Genomic DNA, 6,122 nt, shown 5'->3' on the forward strand with positions numbered 1-6,122 from the left:
TTCTATTTAGAGAAGAAATGGGGAAATGAAGGGTTAAGATTAAGTAATCTTAACAAGGGTTAGGATTGAAAGATATTCAATCCATGTGAGACTTTCAACCCAATCCCATGTTGACAAGTGTCACCATGAGGAGGCTTGAGATGAGAGATAAGGAACATTAAATGCTTGAGGGGACATGATGGTTACCCTAGTCAAAGAAATAAATGCTTTGAAGAGACACATGGGTTACATGAGGGTTAAGTTAGGGGTCAAAGTCCTTAACCATGGGTGCAAGTGGAATTAACCATTAATGGTCATGTAAGAGCCATAAGTGGTTTGGAAGACTTTAGAGGTTAATTTGTTGAACACACAAAGCATTAATTGTTTTTCAAAGACTTTGGAGTCTTTGAGAAGTGACTCCAATTTGCTTAGGAATGTGACAATATTTAGGGGATGGATTAGGTTAATTAGGAAGGGTTTAGAAGAATCTAGAAGGGGTTTTAGGCATGCAAGTGGATTTTGTAGGAAAATACAAGTGGGAGGAATTTTGGTATTTTCAATTAAAATAAAATCATTTATTTCAATTAAATGGTGTAATTTGCATTTGGGTAAATATTCAAATAAATATTAATTTATTTAAATGAGAAAAAGGAAGATAAAGCATTAAAATGCTTGAAGACTTTGAGGGAAACCATTAAAGGCTTGAAGACTTTAAGGGAAGCAATTAAAGTCTTAAGAAGACTTTAAGGGAAGCCATTAAGTTTGAAGACTTTAAGGGAAACCATTAAAGACTTAAGAAGACTATAGAAGGAAGCCATCAAGTTTGAAGACTTTAAAGCCATTAAGTTTTGAAGACTTTAAGGGAAACTATTAAAGGTTTGAGAAGACTCTAGAAGGAAGCCATTAAGTTTGAAGACTTTAAGGGAAACCATTAAAGGTTTCAAGTGGGTGAGGATAAATAGGATTTTAAATAAATAATTTATTTAAAATAGTTGTGCAACTTGCATTTGTAGGAAAATACAAGTGGGTGGAGGATAAAGGTGATTTAAATAAATGATTTATTTAAAATAATTGTGCAACTTGCTTTTGTAGGAAAATACAAGTGGGTGGAGGATAAAGGTGATTTAAATAAATGTTAATTTATTTAAATGTGAGAGGTGGGATTTTGGGGGATTTAAATAAATATTAATTTATTTAAATGTGAGAGAATATTTAATTAAATAAATATGATTTATTTATTTGATTAATGGTCTGAATTTGGGTAAGTGAATTAAATCAAATAAATTGAATAATTTATTTAATTAATAGGAGAAGAGGGTTAAGATGAATTAATTAAATATTAATTTAATTAATTATTAATTGATGGTTAAATAATCAAATAAATACTAAGTATTCATTTAATTAAGTAGACAGATTTATGTGACTACAATTATTATTTAAAAAATATATTCAATACATGCAAAAGAAAACAAGATGAATAAATCCTCACAGACTGTAACAAATTACAGCTTACAGAATGTTCTGGAAAACCCCTTTCTCAGAATCCAACTTTTCCCACCCAAAAACTAACTTACAAGTTTTCCCAAATGGGTCATAAATAGTCTTCCTACGGTTTGGAGTCAAAATTACAACTTGAATTTTGAAATTTGGTGGACAAGCACCCAAACTTGAAATTGGAAATTTGAAAAAGCCAAATTCAAAAACTGGACACTTTTTGAAAAGTTATCCAACTTTCGGCAGCCATAACTTTTGATCTGGTGATCAGATTGACGTGTCATTTGAACCATTAGAAAGCTATCTGAGTGAAGAATATTCTAGGAATCTGCTTTGGTAATTCTCACCATTTTTTGGGTCGTTTGGTGCCTCAAATATGACTCGAAAGAATTTTTATCAATTTTTTGAGAAACTGAAACTTGAATAACTTTCAAATCGTAAATGATCTTGACCTGATTATTTTGCCAAAGTGCTTATTTTTTCATTCCAAAGCTTCTCACAAATTTCTCTCTATCTGCCTTTAAATTAAAACTTTCTAAAAATAGCATGTTGGCTAGAAAAAGCAACAAAACAATTCTGAAAACTTAGAATCTTTTATTTGTCCAAATGGGTATCCAGAAATGCAAAAACATTAAATGGAAACTATTAAAAAGATTAAAAAAAATTGAGTGATGCAGGATTGCCCTTACACCACTGGATGCTCTCGCATCACTTGTTATGCAAATCAGTCACCAGAGACAATCATCTAGGTATCCTAGATATGATATTTGCCAAAATGGAGAAGTAAAAGCTCCATTAAAATTTTAAGAAGTGTCTCTTTGGGGTAATATCAAGAAAACTCTTAGGCTATATTGTTTCCCACCAAGGCATTGTATTAGACTTGACAAAAGTGAAAGAAATAATGCATATGCCTCTGCCCTTGATTTTTAAAACAATTGAAAGGTCTTTAGGGAAAATTACAATCTATTCGAAGATTTATTGCACAATTGGCTGACAAATGTCATCCCTTTCAACATTTTTTTCACAAGGGTGTAACTTTTAGATGGAATGATCAATGTCAGCAAGCATTTTAGCAGCTTAAGGATTACCTGCTATCTTCACCAATCCTGATGCCTCCAATTAAAGGCAACCCATTCATTTTATATATTTATGCAATAACAACAATACTAGGAGCTCTCTTAACGTAGCATAATGCAAAAGGAAAAGAGAGCGATCTATTATATTAGCTGAACACTTGTTGGCTATGAGCTAAATTATACCCCCATTGAGTCTGGATGTCTAGCAATTGTCTTTGTTGCCCAAAATCCTAGAAATTGCTAGTAGAAAAAATAGATCCATTAAAATACTTACTTTGTAAAGCAACCCGCATAGGGTGATTAGCTAAATGGGTAATGATTTTCAATGAATTTGACATTGAATATTGGGATCAAAAAGAAATTGTAGTCACATAAATCTGTCCACTTAATTAAATGAATACTTAGTATTTATTTGATTATTTAACCATCAATTAATAATTAATTAAATTAATATTTAATTAATTCATCTTAACCCTCTTCTCCTATTAATTAAATAAATTATTCAATTTATTTGATTTAATTCACTTAACAAAATCTGTCCACTTAATTAAATAAATAAATCATATTTATTTAATTAAATATTCTCTCACATTTAAATAAATAAATATTTATTTAAATCTCCCAAAATCCCACCTCTCACATTTAAATAAATAAATCATTTATTTAAATCACCTTTATCCTCCACCCACTTGTATTTTCCTACAAATGCAAGTTGAACATTTAAATAAATTAACATTTATTTAAATCACCTTTATCCTCTACCCACTTGCATTTTCCTACAAATGCAACTTGCACAATTATTTTAAATAAATTATTTATTTAAATCACCTTTATCCTCACCCACTTGTATTTTCCTACAAAAGCAAGTTGCACAACTATTTTAAATAAATTATTTATTTAAAATCCTATTTATCCTCACCCACTTGAAACCTTTAATGGTTTCCCTTAAAGTTTTCAAACTTGATGGCTTTAAAGTCTTCAAACTTGATGGCTTCCTTCTATAGTCTTCTTAAACCTTTAATGGTTTCCCTTAAAGTCTTCAAACGTAATGGCTTCCCTTAAAGTCTTCTTAAGACTTTAATGGTTTTTCTTAAAGTCTTCAAGCCTTTAATGGTTTCCCTCAAAGTCTTCAAGCATTTTAATGCTTTATCTTCCTTTTTCTCATTTAAATAAATTAATATTTATTTGAATATTTATCCAAATGCACATTACACCATTTAATTGAAATAAATGATTTTATTTTAATTGAAAATACCAAAATTCCTTCCACTTGCATTTTCCTACAAAATCCACTTGCATGTCTAAACCCCTTCTAGATTCTTCTAAACCTTTCCTACTTAACCTAATCCATCCCCTAAATATTGTCACATTCCTAAGCAAATTGGAGTCACTTCTCAAAGACTCCAAAATATTTGAAAAGCAATTAATGCTTTGTGTGTTCAACAAATTAACCTCTAAAGTCTTCCAAACCACTTATGGCTCTTACATGACCATTAATGGTTAATTCCACTTGCACCCATGGTTAAGGACTTTGACCCCTAACTTAACCCTCATGTAACCCATGTGTCTCTTCAAAGCATTTATTTCTTTGACTAGGGTAACCATCATGTCCCCTCAAGCATTTAATGCTCCTTATCTCTCATCTCAAGCCTCCTCATGGCGACACTTATCAACATGGGATTGGGTTGAAAGTTTCACATGGATTGAATATCTTTCAATTCTAACCCTTGTTAAAATTACTCAATCTTAACCCTTCATTTCCCCATTTCTTCTATAAGTAGAACCCTTCTCCTCAAGCAAAAAGGGAAGCATTGGAGTATTGTTGTTATACTGGCATTAGCATAGAGCTTTCTCATAGCATCACTATCTACACTGGCATAGCGTTTGCTTATCATATTCAACTATCTTGAATCTCCATATGGCATCCATGGCTAGTGCTAAAAGCTGAGAGCTACACTCATTTGGGACTTGGAGAGGAGAGGAACAAGGGAGGAGCAACTATGAGCATCTTGATTAGCTATTTTATTCTATGTTTATATGCTTTCTATTTCATGCTTAATATCTCTCTTGATATGCCTGTTTAGGATAATCTTTTGTTGCTAACACTAACGTTTGTTTCTTGTGCTCTTGTGTGTGTTGCCATCAAATAGATTTTCTAATCCTTTTTGCAAAGCATCATTTGGTGAACCTGACGTGAATCCAAACACCAAAAAGATCAACTTTTTTTAACCAATAACATGTTTGAATGTTGAAAATGTCACACAAGTTGCGCTTTTGACACTGTTTTGGCGCGTTTGACATTGTTTTGGCACTATTCACCCTATTTCAGCGCTTTTGCCTTCTCTGTCTTTCCCTTTCTTTTAGTGCGTTTGTGTTAAATAGTGCCTCTGTTTAAACGCAGACTAGCGCTATTGTAACAGAACGTTGTACAAATCACCTTGTAACAAAAAAAAAAAAGGCTTGTAGAAGCCCACCAAATAGGTGGATTTTACTAACTATTTTTCTCTTTTGTGCAGATATAAATTAGATTAAAAAGTAGATTTATATTTTTTACTAACTTGTTTTTTAAGTTGGTTTTAAAAATGAATTCACTTTTTATTTTGGTTTAAAATTAACTTCACATTTCAAATTTGGGCTTTTAAAAAAGAATCACACATTTGTTTGGGGCTCTTAAAAAGAATTTCATTGTTCCAAGATAAAAAGAACCACAAACTTATACAAAACAACTTTATTTCTTGCAAGTTAGGAAACAAACTTCGTTTTGGTGCTTAAAATCAACAAAACAAAATTTATTTTCTTGCATCAACTTAAAAGAAATTTACAATCAACACTTTGTTTTGGGCAATCTAAAAAGAACAAGTCATTTTTCCTTCAAGCTCAAAAACAATTTTACTTCAAGCAAGACGTGTTTTCAATTCAGTTGACTAGGATTTCAAAGTTCCTAGTTTACAAAATATTTTGCCTTTGAAGTTAGAAAGAACACCATGACAATTGGAGCAACATCTCCAAATAGTTAGATCACATTGCAATGACAGATTAAAAAGAACAAGTGTTTTTCGTGCTTGGCACACTTGTGCAAAGAGTTGGTTGAGTGGTCCTACTTCTAACACACACTATCCTCTCCCTTGGCTTTCGTGGTCCTAGGTGCAAGAGAAAAGTGTTAGTAACACTCGAATTTTATCTTTTTAAGAGAGGCCTGCCAAGGGATCGATACTCTTGGGAACGACCTCAAGCGGTAAATCCTTCGAGCCGCTATAGAAATAAGGTGAGAGCGAAAGCTGTAGCCTTGGGTATAGCTGTTCCTATAGTGTAACTGGTCAAAAGGACAAATGGGCCCCACCACCAGTTACAAGGCTCTTAAGTGAGTCACTGCAGAATGAACTTATGTCCAAAAACATCGAACATGACTAAACACCTTTAAGTAGTAGCCCACCCATTCTATTGATTGAGGATATTTGCGATATAATTTAGTGCAAGAGCATAGATGGTTTTGCTCCCAAGATACTCACCATACATATTTCCTTGAGTAGAAACATAGCTTTTTGAAAAGTCACTTGTGGCTTGATAAAAGTG

Source organism: Cryptomeria japonica, chromosome 8, assembly GCF_030272615.1.
Source record: "Cryptomeria japonica chromosome 8, Sugi_1.0, whole genome shotgun sequence".
In the NCBI taxonomy this organism is placed as follows: domain Eukaryota; kingdom Viridiplantae; phylum Streptophyta; class Pinopsida; order Cupressales; family Cupressaceae; genus Cryptomeria; species Cryptomeria japonica.